The sequence below is a fragment of the Protopterus annectens genome, chromosome 13.part0 (assembly GCF_019279795.1).
Source record: "Protopterus annectens isolate FY-2018-M chromosome 13.part0, PAN1.0, whole genome shotgun sequence".
Lineage (NCBI taxonomy): Eukaryota > Metazoa > Chordata > Ceratodontiformes > Protopteridae > Protopterus > Protopterus annectens.
This window is the reverse complement of record NC_056747.1, coordinates 567,693,784-567,711,209: the sequence shown is the minus strand read 5'-3', so window position 1 is coordinate 567,711,209 and position 17,426 is coordinate 567,693,784. Positions and strand designations below refer to the sequence as shown.

Below are 17,426 nucleotides of genomic sequence, written 5' to 3'. Positions count from 1 at the left end.
CCTGCTGTGGTTCAAAACAGAATATGCCAGGCTGTTAGATGAAGAGAGTGAAGCTTGACATTGAGTAGATGACTGTCCCTCTGAGACAATAGGTGTGGAATCAAAGGTAAAGGCCATGGAGGCTTCCTTACCAGACTCCTCAGTAATGGGTACCAGTGTTGCCGAGGCCAATCTGGAGCTATTAAAATCATCCTTGGCTTGTCTTGTCTGACCTTTAGGAGTACCTTTGGGAGGAGAGGCAGAGGTGGGAAGGCATACACATGAAGATTTTTCCAACTAAAAGAAAGAGCATCCACTTTCCAAGCTGTGTGATGAAACCTTTTCGTGCAAAACTTTGGCAGCTGGTGGTTTAGTGGAGAAGCGAACAGATCTATGTCTGGAGTTCCCCATGACACTGTCAATTTCTGAAATACATGAAGATCCAGTTTCCACTCGTGGGGATCCATGATTTGCCTGCTTAACACATCTGCTAAGGAGTTCTGTGCTCCCGGCAGAAACCTTGCCTGAAGAGTTAGTTGCAAGCTGAGCGCAGTCTCCTACAAAATCATTGCTTGCCTGCATAGAGGATAAGAATGCGTTCCCCCTTGTTTGTTGATGTACCACATGACAGTTGTGTTGTCTGTTAGAATCAACACCTGCCCTGGAAGAAGTAACTCCTTGAAAGCCATTAATGCAAACTGGACTGCTAACATCTCCTTCATGTTGATATGTAGATGCTGTAGTCTGGCAGGCCACTTGTCTTGTATCCACTTTCCATTCAGATGAGCTCCCCAAGCTATGTCTGAGGCATCTGTCGTTAGAATCTGACTCGCCTCTGGCCGGGTCACAGAGAGTCCCTTGTTTAGGTGACATTCCTGAGCCCACCACAAAAATTCCTTTTGAATGCAAGGTATTATTTGAATGACAGTGTCCAAATCCTGGCAGTGCTGTGTCCACACATTTTTGAGATACCATTGCAGCTTCCTCATATGCAGTTTGGCATTGGGAAGCACCAGAATACAAGATGCCATGAACCCTAAGGCTTGAAGGACTGTCCTTGCAGTCAGCCCGGACTGAAGAGATAGTTGATGGAAGTAAAGGGAAAGATTCTTTTGTTTGTCCGGGGTTAAAAAGGCCATCTGGGTTGCTGTATTCAGTCTCACACCCAGAAAGCACATGCCTTGAGAGGGTACTAGACTGGACTTTATTTCGTTCACAGAATACCCCAGGCATCTTAGCACTGCTATCACATATTCCAAATGCTGAAAAAGGTCTTCCTTTTCTTGAGCCAGAATCAGGCAGTCGTCCAAGTAAGGATAGATTTGTATTCCTTTTAGCCTGAAGTAAGCTATCACTGGAGCCAGAACTTTTGTGAATACTCTGGGCAGTAGATAAGCCAAAGGGCAATGCAGAGAACTGATAATGGGAATTCCCAGCTCGAAAACGCAGATACTTCCTGCAACTTAGTCTGACAGGCACATGAAGGTAAGCCTCCTTGAGATCTAAAGTTACCATCCAGTGATCTTTGCCCAGCAGAGGTAAAAGCTGTTGTAACGTCAACATTTTGAACTTGGGAATGTCCAGATAATTGTTGAGGATAGATAAATCCAAAATTGGTCTCCACGTGTTCCCCTTTTTTGGTACTAGGAACAGGCGAGAATAAAATCCTAGGCCCCTTTCTGGCACAGGAACCGGCTGAATGGCCCCTATTTGGAGTAACAGAGAAATTTGCTTGTGGGCCTCTTTTCTTTGTAGAGGAGGAATGTCTGGCATGCCTTTGAAAGGAGGCAAGGTATGGAAATAAAACCTGTAACCGTGGTGAATGATATCCAATACCCATCTGTCTTGGGTAATTAAACTCCAATTTTCTTTGAAAAGTGCCAGCCTTCCCCCCAAAGGTGCTGCCAGACGAGAAGGCTCTGGCAGCTGAAAAGGCAGGTCATTGGGTCTGCTTACGAAAGGACTGACCCCTGCCCTCACCAGAAGACTGAGCAGGTGAACTCCCTGTTCTAGGCCTAAAAGGACCTTGAGCTCTGCCCCTACCACGTCTAGACCTACCCCTAGACTGGGAATCATAAGAAGGATATGTCCACCCCTTAGTAGGCCAATTTCTACTAAACTTCGGAGGCTGAACCTGCAAAAAATCTTTAACAGTTTGCATAGACTTAGCCTTGTCCTCCATTTTCTTTAAAACTGCTTCCACAGGCGAACCAAACAACACATCAGACTGTAACGGAGCATCCAAAATCCTTGTCTTAACATGCTCAGCTAAATTCTGATCCCTCAGCCAGGCGTGCCTGCGAAGAACAGAACCAGTGGCAGCCACCCTCAAAGAGGCCTGTACAGCATCAAAACCACATTGCAAGGAATGCTTACCCACCTGTTCAGAAACATGTACTAAATCCTGCAACTCTTTACACTCAATACCTTCCGCCAGAGCATCCACCTTAGACTTCAATTGTGAAAGAAGATAATTTTGGTATTTTAACATGTGGAACTGACAATTCAAAGCCCTCATGGCTAAAGTGGAAGAAGTATACACCTTCTTTCCCCATCTATCCAAAGCCCTTGCCTCTTTATCAGGAGGAACAGGATTTTTAACAACAGAAGCCTTAACACCTTTAGGCCCCTGAGAAACAGTTTCTGGGTCTGCCCTAGGACTCTTAAAAAGATACTTATGAGCTTCAGGCACCCTATAATACCTATCCGGTTTAACTGGGGCAGGAGGCAAAGAGTCAGGGTTCAGGGAAGCCTCTGCAAAAACATCTTCCACCACATCCAGAACAGGAGGTATAGCTAAAGGCCTATGCTGGGGTAGAAACAAAAATTCCCTAAGCCTCTTCCTGGAATCAGAGAAATCTTGAACTTCCCATTTAAAATGCTCCCTCATGGAATGAAGAGTCTCTGAAAAAGAAAAATCCTCAGGAGGAGAAGTCAAGGAGTAGAATCATCTACATCAGAATCAGAATAAGGAGGATACTCCTGTAAGTCTTCAGCCGAAGACTCAGAAGCCTCCGAACACTGCTCAAAACTCTCAAGCTCAGGTTCCACCCTAGGCCTCTTATCAGGAGGGGGCATAGAACCTCTAATCATAGTAATCAAATCTTCTGCCATTTTAAGCATATGTTTCTTAGGCAAAGACCCTGAAGAACTAGGAGAGACACCCACTGAAGTTAAACCTGGCCTGCCTCTCGAAGAAGCCTTGGAAACAGAAGGGGAGGGCCTAGCCACCTTAGGAAGGGAGGGGAGAACAGCTGCCTGAGAAGCCCCTTCAGCCTGGCCTACTTCCTGAGAGGACACATCCTGTAACAGTAAAGTCTCTCCCTGAGACTCCAAAGAAACTTCTGGCAGAACCTCCGGCTCCACCGAGCCTTCTAAAGAACCGACGTCCGGGACAGACGGTTCTTCCAACCTAGGCTTTGCTGCTTTGTCCTTGCGCTTTTTAGACGAAGCGGGCGTCGGAGCATCCGACGGCATGTTATAATTACAACGCTTCCCAAAAACTAACCTGGCACAGTCTAATCTTCTCTTTATAGTGCGCTTGTTAAATCTAGCACAAGAGCGACATCCAACAACGTCGTGCTCAGGCCCTAAGAGGTATCTGTTTCCCACAAGAAATACAGTTATTCACTTTTTCTGACATCCGGTTAAATACTGAGGCAAGAAAAAACCAAAATATTCCCCAACGGGGTACTTAGCCAACTTTGATTCGGTCTGAAACTCCGACTTCAGAAAATTTCAGAACGCCAACCTGCACTCGCAATACTGCTTCTGCATCGGACCATGCGGCAAAAAAGACTGAGGATATGACGTCGGTCATGCGCATTTGTACCCTGACGTCCTGACGTCAGATTAATGCGCCTTGACCGACGTCAGCCTTATACTTTGGTATTCGGGCCGACTGGGACAGCGGACTACCCAAGTGTTAGGACTGCAGCAATGTGGGATGAAGAACAGCAGAACTGAAAAGTGCATTATATTACTCTTTCTTCTTAGAAATGCTAACTTTATTTCTTTTGTGAAGGCTGAAATCTAGTTCTTCAAGGTATCTCCCCTCCCTTTCACACCTACCTTCCTTAGCTGTCAAAGAGCTAAGGGTAATTTGACCCATTATCTGCATTTGATTGACAGCTCACAGCAGATGACTAGACTAATGTACTCTTTTCTTGTCAGCCTTTCCTTCCTTACAGTGGGAGATTTTTTTTTTGTTGCACTCCTCCTGTCAAATTTAGAACCAAGCTCCATAGCACTGGGAATAATCACTGTTTTGCAAAACATCAAACTCCCACTTATTTTTCCTTCCTGTTTGGTTAAATAGCTAACAAATGATGCACTATGAACACAAAATATTTCACAGACTTGCATGACAGCACCCACATGCTTTTTTAAGTAGTAATTTAAGAAAATTACAGTATTGCATACTTCTTGTAATCTGATGTAGTGTTGTTGATTAATTGTGACAGACATCTGCTTCTTATGTAAAAACATGCAATTAATGTCTACGCATGGTCATTGCAAATTTATGCTCCTAGTTTTTGCAGCTGTTACTGTGCACTTGCCTGTACTTTGTCACATATCGGTAGGGCTCTTCAGAAAAGTGAGATCATAGTTTGACATTTTTGCTAGGTTAAGAGTGGGATGGGCAAGGCAGCTCTGACATCACAATGTGAGAGGTTCACTGGCTCTTCCATACAGCATGCAAATCAGGTGGGGATTACATCACTTTGGGGGAGGAAATGTCCCGTAGCTAGAGCAAGAACTCTGGCAGATGTGACATCATCATTTCAGAGCCAGCTTGAGGTTTTTCAACTTGGTTTTCAAAGTGAAGGTAAAACAGTATGGAAAGATAGGAAGCCTAACAGGGAAAACAGTTGAGTGGATTAATTTTTAAAGATGCATGGGTGATTTCTCACAGCTGTATCAATGAACAAAGACTAAAAGAGACAGTAGGTTGAGCAATCTGCTTTAATATCCCATTGTCCTTAAGATAGAGGGAAGCTTCTCTGTTCATCAGTGAAAGTGGTGAGCTTTGAGCAGCCTATCTGTCCCTGGAGGAGTGGTTTCATCTCAGCATCTGTAGTTTTATTGGCCATTTTGGGCCATTTCTATCCCTTTCATCATTCTATTTAAAAACCTGTGTTTGCGTGGTTTTGCGCTCTGCGCAGTGCTGCTTAACTACGGTTAAACTATTCCCGGTGCCAGAAAGTCTGCTCTTCAGATTTTCCCTTAGAACTAGACAGTTTTCTAGTTTTAGCACTCAAAACTGTTTCTTTGTGCTCAGCACTTTTCCAAAATTCATTGCAAGCACTAAATAACCTAAAATTACTGCAGCACCCAACTTTCCTAATTTATCAAGAGGAAAACAGTTTTTAGTACTTAAATTAATAAGAACTAATCAGGCACGTCTAAGGGTCAGCTTCTGGTGTTTTCTCCTGTCCACCTGATGAATCTGGGCATCTTGGGGCAATGTAGCAATTGCCTCATGTACACTGACAACCCTCTCCTCCTAACAACCAACACTACAACTTGTGAGGGATGCACTTATATAGCCAAACTGGAAGCCAAGCTCTCTCCAGCAAAGACTGGACTAGACAGTCAAGAGGATAAGGTAAACACTGCACCGCATTCAACACATAGTCCATCAAAACCTGCACCATCCAAACCCACACATAGTAACACAAAACACACACCTAGATTCGTGGAGTTTCTCAATAAAAATCTGCCCAAACAACAAAGACCTCCAAAGCTGAAAAGCAAGCAACCACCACCCCAACACTAATTGAATAACACATAGCCCACAAAATCAGTGTTCCACTCAACCTCAGCCCATAAGGCAAAACAACGTACCCAACACACTAGTCATAGGCAACTCCATAATCAGGCACACTGACGTCCCTCTCACCAGGCCGAACAAAGAGAAAGTTACTGTCAGCTGCCTGTCGGGTGCCAGGATCTGTCATATAACGGATGCACTCAAGTCACTCCACAACAAGTACAAATATGATGTTGAAGTGAATGACCCGAGACGTACCTCCCTGGACTACATGAAAAAAGACATGGAGGAGCTCTCTGACCATGTGGCCCAGGCATATGACACTATCCCTGAGTAGCATCCTGCCATCGCCCAGAATGATACCACAGTACAAGGAGAAAATGATTGACTTCAACAACTGGCTAAACTTCTGGTGTCATTCTAAGGTGATCCAGTATCTGTCTGCCTGGGATGACGTGATCAACAGAGATGGCCTGCACCTGTCGCCTCTGGGATTCCAGATACTGGCTAATGCTGTTGCCACCCCCTATAGAGCCTTTTTTAGGCAAGGCTCAAACGTTAAATGCACCACCATAGAAGATACAAACAAGCAAAATCTAAGGGTAATGTTACTCAATGCTAGAAGTCTAAACCTAAAAATGCACTCACTCAAGTCACTCCTTAAGATGGAGAACATCGACATCTGTGCAGTGACAGAGACCTGGTTTAAGGCTCCAAAGAGCAGCCCTGCATTACTAGGCTACAATTCTTACCACACCTTTCGGCCACCTAACCTGGACCGAAACACTAAAGGAGGAGGCATGTCCATATTCTTCAACATAATGCATCCAGAATTAGCCAATTACAATTAACACTGGGCAAGACTGCAATTCAAGTTGTAGCTTGTTACAGATCCTCTGCCATGCTCCAGGACACCCACTCCATGTTTCTCGCTATACTGGATAATATTAAGGTACAGCCCAATACCCTAATATTGGGAGATTTCAACTACCCCACCATCAACTGGGAAAAAATACTCATGTACTAACTAATTTGCTCGTTTTCTGGAATTCATCAATTCCAAGGCCCTGGATCAGCTTGTCCATACCCCCACCAGAGGCAGCAACATCCTGGACCTGGTCATTACCAATATAGGTAACAGATGCTCCACGCCAGAGGTCAACTCCTCACTGGTCAGATCCAACCACAAGCTAATCACACTAGACATCCATATCCCCCCCCCCATTAAGGAAACCACCGTAAAAAAAACTTCTCCAAAGCCAACTTTATGCTTAAGACAGAAGTGGCTAACTTCACGACACTCATACAGATGGAAAATATACGCACTACTGCTGAATCATATACAAATGCACCGTATAAGCACATGTGCATGGACCATGCCATCCCCAACAGAGCCAAGATGCTATCCTCCAAAAAAAGTAAGCCAATCAGGTGGCCCCTGCCATAATCAAACTATACAACAGAGGGAAGCAACTGTTGCAAAAAAGAGTAAAATCCTATGATTGCAGGAACTCCCTGGGCAGCCTCAGTAAGAAGCTGTGATCCCTCATAAAATTCTCCAAAGCTAGCTACGAAAATAAAATCACCAAGGATTCTAAAGACAACCACAAATCATTCTACAGCTATGTCAAGAATCTCAATGGCAACACTCAGATCTGCTCTGAGCTACAGCCCAATGGCACTAGATTTACTTAACCAACTGATGCTGTCAACATCCTGGCAGACAGGTTCTGTGTAAACTTTACCCCCCCCCCCTTACTCCCCAAAGGGCCGATCTCCATACCGGAAGACTGCAAAGCCCCTGTAATCACGTCTGTACAAATAAAAACCGCACTCTCCAAAGCCAAGAACACAGCATCCATGGGACCAGACATCCCAGGCTGCATTCTGCACGAACTACAGAACAAACTGGTACCCCACCCAAGTACCATGTTCAACCATAGCCTCACCTCAGGCTTTGTGCCTGTGGAATGACGCACAGCAACAGTTATCCCACTCCACAAACGGGGGTGCTACTACTTATCTCAGGAACTACTGCCCCATTAGCCTGACGAGCCTGGTCTGGAAGGCCATGGAATGCATCATCCTGGAGCTTATAAACAAAGACATACGTAACCTCCAAACTCTGGACCCCACTCATTTTGGGTTTGTAAAAGGTAGATCAGGCCTCCTAAACCTGAGCGACTTCTCTGAAGCAGTCACCAGAGCCATAGATGAGGGTAAGTTGGTGCACACAGCCTATCATGACCTCGCCAAGGCTTTCAACACCACCCCCCACTCTGGTATTATAGATAAACTCACTGGACTGGGGATAAATCCCTAAGTCATAAGATGGGTGGCCAACTGGCTCACAGACAGAACACACACAGTGAAAGTAGCAGACTCCAAATCCGACATCTGACCAGTGACAAGCGGAGTACCACAGGGTTCGGTCCTGGGTCCCCTCATGTTTGGTATCTACTTCTCAGAAGTCCAGACTAATACAGCTGGTCTCTGGCTAATGAAGTTTGCATTCAACTGCAAACTAGGAGCCATAACAGATTTGCCTAAGGATGTGGACATTCTATAAAGAGGCCTCACTGAGACTGATGCTTGTTGTCAAAGTCATGGCCTAAAGCTTAATGCCAAGAAGTGCACTGTCATCCCCTTTGGGAAAAACACTATACCCATGAACTACCACATAGGGGGTAGCCTACTAAACACTGAAAGTGTGATAAGAGACCTTGGGACACAGGTGGACAGTAGTCTCTCCTTTGATAATAAAATCACCACAATAATCAGGAAATCCTACTTGGCACACCTCATCACAAAGGGGTTCTCCTCCAGAAAAAGAGAGGTCATCTTTCCTCTCTACCCATCCCTCATCAGACCCATTACAGAGTATAACACCCTGTTTGGCATGTACCTCGCAAGACGTCTACAACAACTAGAAAGGCCACAGAAATACCTCACTAAGAGGATTACCAGCCACAGACAGATGACATATGCAGTCTCAAAAAACTCCGTCACTTATCACCTACTCAGAGGCAACCTCTGTCTTAAATACAAAGCCATGTCTAACCCAGATCTGATGGGCATGTTACACTTGAAGAAATCCCAATCTCTCCAGGCTACATGCTCCAGGGGACCTACACCTTGTCACCACAATAAACAGAACATGCTGGAGGGATAGATTCCTGTTCCAGAGACTTCCCATGCTCTGGAACAGACTACCCATTCATGTCAAGCAAAGCTCATTAGCCCTCGTTAAGAGAAATCTTGACAACTGGATGGGAAACAAGAAATTCAACCCAGGGATCACTTCTGTGGCTCTGCTTGACAGGTGCACAGGAAAATAATTTTCTTGAGTGCCAAAAGCCAGGGAACCGCTTTTGGCTAGGCTTACATAGGCCCCAGGGCCGATAGGTTCATAGGTAAGTACTACGCTATGTCCTTGTTGATAATTTCCATGATAATTCATTCCATGGCTTTGCATATTAGACTAGTCAGACTAATGGGTCTGTAGTCTCCAGGGTTGGTTGATGGTCCACCCTTGTGATGTGCGACAACTTGCTGCAGTCCATTCAAATGGTCCAAAACCTGTTTTGAGGCTACAGTTGAAAAGTGACTCAAGTGGTTCTGATAGGTCAAGTTGCAAGCTATCGAGGCATTTTGGGATACCACTGGGCCCACTGAGGCTGTAATTTTGACTTTAGTGAGCACCACTAGGACCTGCTCCCTGCTAATAGTGAGTGAGATATGCTAGTATTTTACAGATGGAGGCAGAGCAACATGGGGGTGAAGTCTGTGTTGAATCTGTCAGCTAGCAAATTTGCTATGTCACTCTGCTCAGTGAAGGTGTCACAAATGACCACCAATTCAGAGCACTGCTTTGTGCTGCCTTTGAGGTTACAGACATAGCTGTAGAAGGCCTTGTGGTTGTCTTTAGACTAAGAGGCTACCTTGACCTTGTAATTGGCTTTGCTGGACTTAATCAGTCCTCTAAGTTTCCTTTTTAATTTAGTTTAGTTTACTTAAAGGGCTCATATCATTATGGTAGCTGCTCTTCCCGATTTTAGCCATTACTTTTTTTTCCCTTTTTCTTATATACCTATTAAAGTTAGGATTCCACCAGTGTGATCTGTTTTTAGAGTTTGTTTTGGACTTGCTTCTAGTAGGTACAGCAGCCTCTATACCACCATTTACATGGTTGTACAGGGTCCCTGTGAACAATTCTGCATAGGTTACTGTGAACTCAGGATTAGGAGGAGCATTGAATTTTGACAGAATAGGGTGGCCATGGTGGTGCAGCGGTTAGCGTTGCTACCTCACAGCAAGAGGTTCTCTGGTTCGATTCTCGGCTGAGGTGCCTTCTGTGCGGAGTCTGCATGTCCTCCCTGTGATTGCGTGGGTTTCCTCCGGGTGCTCCGGTTTCCTCCCACATCCAAAAGACATGCAGTAGGTGGACTGGACACTAAATTGGCCCTAGGTATGAGTGTGTGCATGTGTGTGCCTTCTGTGGGAGGTTGGGCACTGGACTGGCAACTCGACACTGTAAAACTCCACTGCCAATCATGAGCGGACAGATGATCTGCTGTGGCGACCCCTGACCGGGAAAAGCAGAAAGAAGAAGAATCACTTAACAGGATGTAGTTTTGATTTGGAACAGTTTCTAACTGTTACAGGGTTTGCTGGGGTTACCAAGCTTTATGGTCCAACCTCATGAGGATGTGCATGGGGGGTGTGCAGCACTCTACCATATTACTGAGTAACAACTCCATTGTGCTTGAACCTCTGGTGGGTGAGCACACTATCTGGTCATGGGTATTTTGCGTTAAAGTCCAGGAAATTATAGTTGTGTAAAATCTTACCATAACTTTAGATGTCCTTCTCTTCTATATGCTTCTGTATCTATAACATGAGGGAGTCTGCCTCTGGTTGATTGTACATCCAGCCACTTTACAAAAGATACCTTCTACTACGAAGGTACATGCTACAAGCTTTGTCTCTCAGCGTTCATCAGCCATCAACAGACATCGGGTATAAAGCGGACATCAGCACGCACCTACCTCAGAACTGAATGCCGCCGGAAACCAGCGACTATAGAGTGGGTACTCAGGAGTCAGGCAAGTGTCAGGGGGAAGGCAGGGTGGGAAACTATACAGCAGCATATAGAAAAGGACATCTAAAGTTATGGTAAGATTTTACACAACTATACTATGTCCTACTGTTCATATACTGCTGTATCCCTAACATGAGGAAGAGTGCAAAAGCTCATGCTATTAAGAACTGGGTGGGGGAACAGAGACATTTTCTACAAAGCCATGAAGAATGGCCCTGGGCCTAGAATGATGTCCAACTTATAGTGTTTGGTGAAAGTGTGGACATATGACCATGTAGCTGCTTCTAAAATGGCAGCTGTATCCAAACCCTTAAAGAATGCACCAGAGAAGGACACAGTCCTAGTGGAGTGTGCCTTCACTGGGAAGGAAAGCATTTTTCCATGGGGTGTGTAGCAAAAGGAAATAGTTGTTGAGATCCAGGAGGAAATAGTTTGCTTGGAAACAGGCTGTCCCAGGACTCTTAGATAAGAGAAAAAGAGCCTATCAGATTCACTGATGGCTTTGGTCTTGGCCAAACAGTATCCGAGTTGTCTATGTACATCCAAGGAGTGAAGGATCCTTTCAGCAGAGGTTTGAGATGAAGGGAAGAAGGTAGGAAGATTGATAGCCTGATTCAGGGAAAGTTCATTAACAACTTTGGGCATGAAGGATAGGTTAGTGGGTAAACAAAAAAACTGTAAAGGGGAAGAGGCCGTGAGGGCTTGCAGTTCCGAGACTCAGTCTGGCTGAAGTAATGGCCACCAAGAGGAAAGTTTTCCATGTGCAGTGTTGGGGAGAACAGTCCCTGGCTGGCTCAAAGGGCGGTAAGATTAATTCTTTCAATACAAAATTTAGATCCCAATGGGGGCGCTTCCTTGGAGGTCTAAGGTGTAGTACCCCCTTCAAAAATAGCTTAACTTACAGTCTGGAAGCTGGGTGGGGGGGTGAGAGGTAAGACAAGCCAGAATTCATCAGTTCACACAGGTAAGACAAAACCACTCGAGGTGCTATCGTCAGTGGTTGGATATTTTGTTACAGACACCAAAAAGAAAATCTTTTCCACTTGGATAAATAGGATTTTCTGGTAGTGGGTTTTCTGGCCTCCTGCAGAACCTGAAGCACATCCTCGGTGTAAAGATGTCTGAAGGGAATCAATGCCCTATCACCCACAATGTGAGGTTCGGGGTGGATATTTGGGGGTGTATAAGAGTTCCCTTCTCCTGTGTGAGCAGGTCCGTCAGGTGGGGTAACTTGTGGTGATTGTCCTTGGCTGGATGATGTAATAGGGGGAACCAATGCTGCCTTGGCCAAAAGGGGGTCACCAACAAGATTTGAGGTTGTTCTCTCTGAATCTTCAGCAGAACTTTTTGTAAGAGAGGGAAGGGGGGGAATACATAAGCGAACATCTCCTTCCATGGGAAAGAAAGAGCATCCACCCTCCATGCTTCAGGAGATGGTATCCTGGTGAAGAAGGCTGGGAGTTGTCTGTTCATGGGGGAGGCAAAAAGATCTACCTGAGGTATACCCCATCAATGGACCAGGTTCAGGAACACATCTCTGTTTAGCATCCATTCGTGGGATTGAATCATGGTCCTGCTTACAGTATCTGCCATCACATTTTCTGCAGAAGGTATGTAGACGGCTAGAAGGTTTACTTGTCTCTGTTGTTTGATTTCCCACTCCTGTAGGGCCAATTTGGACAAGAAGCGGACTTTGTCCTCCCCTGTTTGTTGATGTACCACAGCACAGTGGTATTGTCTGTGTACCATCTCAGCAACCCTGGAATAATTTGATCCTTGAAGATTTGGAGGACAATATCAAGGCTCTCATCTCCTTGATATTGATGTGCTCCCTCTGTTGGTCCAGGGTCCAAGTGTCTCTCACTCTCCATTCTCCTAAGGCTGTTCCCCAACCTTAGTCTGAAGCATCTGTGAACAGATCCTGGCTGGGGGTAGGGGTTGTAGGGGAAGGCCTGGATTGGCAGAGATCTGGGCAATCCACCAATTTAGTTCCTTGAAAAGGCAGGGAAGCAAGGGTATCATAAACCTCCAGATGGAGCAGGTGTTGTTTCCAGATTGTCTTTAAGTACCACTGGAATTTTCTCATGTATAACCTTGGGTCCCATGGAGGTAGTGGATACCATGAATCCTTGGAGCCTCAGAAACTCCCTGGCCGACAGGGCTTGGAGAGGGAGGATCTCCTGGAAATAGGATGTGAGGGACAGAATCTTGTCTGGAGGGAGACAAGCCATCATCTGTCCTGTTAAGATCCTGCATCCTGAGAACACATGATCTTGAAAGGGTGTCAAGGAGGATTTGTTTAGGTTTATAGTGAACCTAGGTGCCTCAAAAGTGAGACGGTGAAGTCTAGATGTTGTTGGACCAACTGTGGGGATGCAGCCTGGATGAGGATATCGTCCATATAGGGAAAGAGTTGGATCTCCTGCACTCTAGCAAAGGCAATGACTGGGGCTAGGCACTTTGTGAACACTCTTGGGGCCATACAGAGACCAAATAGCAAACCACAGAATTGGAAATGCACAGAACCCACTTACAAAGGAATTTCCTGAAAAGAGGATGGACTGGAATGTGCAAGTAAGCATCCTTTATATCTAAGGACACCATGAAGGCCTGAGGTAGGATCAGGGTAAGGAGAGTAGAAAGGTTAGCATCCGAAAGGAGGGGACCTGTAGGAATGTGTTTAGATGGGACAAATCTAAGATTGGTCTCCAGGGACATTCCTTTCTGTAGACCAGGAACATCCTGGAGTAGAATCCCTTCCCTCTTGATTGTGGAATTACCTCTTGAATTGTGCCTTGAGAGAGGAGGGCCTGCAGAACTGGGGAAAGGAAGCCATTTGGTCTCGAGGGGTTTCAGGAATGCCTCTGAAGGTGGGTCTGGTCTCCCACACCATGAAATATCCCAGTTTTATTATAGAGAGGACCCAAGAGTCCTGTTAACCTGCTTCCAAACAGGTAAGGATAGGGAGAGATGCATGGAGGGGGGGTCTTCACTTAAGGCCTAGTAGTCACAGACTACCAGGCATTGCCTGGAAAGGCTGTTTTTGAACTGGGGTAGCAGGAGAAGACCTAGAAGGGGTCTACTTCCTAGAAACTTTTTTCCCTTTGGGTGGCATTTGTCTGGAAAGCTTTCTCACAAATGTAGTTTTAGCTGGATAGTTCCTCTGGAAGTGGAGAACCAGGGAGACAAGTATGTGTCTGAGGTCATGGAGCTCTTTGCCCTTCACCTGAAGGGCCTTAAAGAGTTCAGCAGCCGCTGACACAAACAAAAAGCCTTGTTGTTCAAGGGAGCATCTATGAGTTTTGAAAATGTCATCAGGGAGAGGTTGTAAACTAAGCCAGGAATACCTACTGATGACAGAACCTGAGGCTGCAGCCCTGGATGAAGCCTCCACTGCATCATAACTACACTTAATAGTGTGTTTAGTTACTTGACTGCAGTAATTTAACAGACTATAGAGTCTTCGGTCTTAACAGGGGAATCAGGGAGGTCACCCAATTGCTTAACAGGATCAGAAAGAAGGGCCAAAGAGCATTTGACCATATGAGTTTGTTAGTTTACGGCTCTCACTGCTAAAGTGGCACAAGTATATACTTTTTTACCCAGTCTTTCCATTAATCTGCTCTCCTTATCCAAGGGAAGGAGGGAAGTGGAGGGGAGAAGTTTGTAAGTTTTATCTGCAGCCACAGAAATTGTGGAAGGATCTGCAGAAGGGACCTTGAAGAGGAATTTAGCATCTTCAGGGACTTTGTAAAATCTGTCTGCTCGCTTTGGAGCAGGGGGTTGTAAATTTGGGCCTTTAGAGGCAGCCAGGAAGGTATCTAAAAAGGCAGGATGCACAGGGGGAACTACAAACAGATTAGGAGACTCCATTTGTTTGTTTGTTTGTGTCTTTAGGCTTTTCCCGGTTAGGGGTTGCCACAGCGGAACTCCGGTCCGCTAATGATTGGCAGTAGAGTTTTATGTGCTGACTTGCCGGGCCTAAAGTACAACCTTCTACGAAGGAAAGTCCATTCACGCATGTCGCCATACAGAAGACGCTCTAACTGAGAATCGAACGGGCAACGTCTAACTGTGAGGCGACAACGCTACCGCAGCACCACCACCGCAGCTAGGAGACTCCATTTGTAAGAGGTCATAATACCGCTTTTGAGTCTCAGTAACCTGACTGCAACCCTTCATTTGCACTATAGTTTCCCAAAACTTAACTTCTTCCCCTGGGGAATCCGTTCCATTTGGCTCCTCCTCTGGAGAAGCATACCCCAGAGGGGAGGCAATTTGGGATGTGTAAGTTAGGGATTCATCCCCTGAAGTATCCTCTTCTTCAGAGGAGATATCAGTTATTAGTTTACTCTTGGGAGTAGAAACTGAAAGGGCAGGGGCAGGGGCAGAGCTAGAGGCCTGACATAATGTAAGGAAGGCATTAAGTAGGCCTTGAGTAAAGGTCTGCCAGTCAAGCACCTGGTCAGACAGTACAAACAGCTGAAAAGGAGCAAAATGTTTTGATTTTTGCTTCTTCTTTTTGAGGGCATCCGACAAAGATGCGTCTGCGATGCGATGCAGGGAAGGAGGGCCGGGTGGCACTCCACAACATCAGAGATAATGTCTTTGTGGACGATGATTTGGGAAACCCCACGTGGGCCCTCAGAAATGATAAGCCTAGGTTCCCCCCGGCACCCGAGTAGGATGCCTGTGACTTGCTCTGGGACATGCAAGTGGCTGCGTTGATGGCTTCCTCTCAGGTACCTGTCAGTGGAAGGTCCACAGATTCTGACTTGGACTCTGTGCCTTCACCAGCCTTGAGAGGTACAGTCAGAGTAGAGGGTGCAGAAGTAGGATCAGGCTGAGATTTTGTGGCCTTTTTTGCGGGAGGCTCCTCCGAGGTTCCCAACATCGGGTTCATGTCTATGGTTAAGCATTTCAACCTCTGAATCTCTAGATATAATTTTAATGCAACAAGATGGCTCTTGAGAGTTTTGGGAGTAAAGGCCTGACAGATTTCACAAGTGGTGTGGTCATGGTCTTGGCCAAGACAGAATAGGCAGAGCTTGTGTGAATATTTATGTGGAATCTGCCTTCCACAGTGACACTTGCCATTTCTACCTGACATTAACATAAAACACAGTAGCAAAAGATAACCAAAACCCCCTGTGGTGTACTTATCTGACTACAGACAAGCATAAAGTCACTTCTCCAAGGAAGTGACAACCGGAACTGGCAGTCACACAGGCAGCAGAAAAGTTCTGAGGTAGGTGTGTGCTGACGTCTGCTTTATACCTGATGTCCGTTTATGGACGACGTACGCTGACAGACTAGGACGCTCGCACGTACCTTTGCAGCAGCAGCTATCTTTTGTAAAATGGCCAGACATACGAGTCACCCAGAGGCAGACTGCCTCATGTTATGGATGCAGCAGCATATAAATAGGACATTCATAGTGCCTGTGAGTCTCAGGCAATGTAGGTTTGCCAGGCTACAGATGGGTAGTTAAAGTCTCCCATGAATACATTATTTAATGTAATAATGACAGACTCCAGTAGGTCTAGGTACAAGCTATAGGATTCTTTGGACATAAATGGTGGCCTCTAGCTTGCTGGGATATGGGCTGAGACTTTGTCTACAGTGATTTGCACATGTGGATAAACTCCAGGGCATTGTCCTGTTTAACCAACCTAGAGGTATACTTGTAGTTAATGAAGATTGAGACGACTCCACCTTTGGTCCCAGTCTGTCCAGCTGATGATTTAAATGTGTGGGAAGCACTGAAGCCTTGCACTGCCGGAATACCTTCTGCAGATACAAACCATGTCTCGGTAATACAACAGGTGTCTATATTCTCCAGAATGAGGAGAGCTTTTAGGGTGTAAAGTTTTTTGTTTAGGCTCCTAGCATTGAACAGTCACACTTTTAGGCTTCTCTGGGTGTTATTTTCTATGTTGGCATTGCCTAAAAAATGCACTAAGAGGGTGCATAAAATTTTAGCCAATATTTGGAAGTCAAAGGGGACAGGTGAAGACCACCCTCTGCAAAGCAAAGTGATTTGCTAATCATGTCTTTCCATGCTGACAAATATTGAATGCCCCTGGAAATACATCAGAAACTAACCCAATTATTGAAGTCAGTCATCTTTTGCTCATACTGTGGCATCATTCTTGGTGAGGGTAAAATGTGGCATCATTCTTGGTGAGGGTAAAATGCTGCTCAACAAAAAGCACATACCTGCCTGAGACATATATTCAGAGAGATCAATAAAGTTTCTCTTCATATAGGCCACGGACATACATCTCGGGTCATCAACACCCACATGAAATATGACAAAATCATACTGGCACCTGTGGTGTAGTGACTTGAGTGCATGCATAACTTAGTGGATCCTGGCTCCAGATAAGCAACTAATGGTTATCTTCTCCTTGTTCAGTCGGGTGAGTTGGTTATCTGTGTGCCATACAATGCAGTCCCCTATGACAAATGTCTTGGGTAATGTGCTTGCTTGCCTTATGGGCTTTGCTGTTAGGGACTCCACTGGACGGAGTATGTAGAGTGTTTGGTGTTGCTTTTGGTGAGTGCTTTAAG

At 45.5% G+C, this 17,426-nt stretch overlaps 1 protein-coding gene across 1 annotated transcript in view; it reads right to left on the bottom strand.

Moving 5' to 3' along the window:
* SUMF2 (sulfatase modifying factor 2) overlaps positions 1–17,426 on the bottom strand; it is a 342,981-nt gene that overhangs the window by 128,172 nt on the left and 197,383 nt on the right. The gene's annotated exons all lie outside the window — the stretch shown is intronic.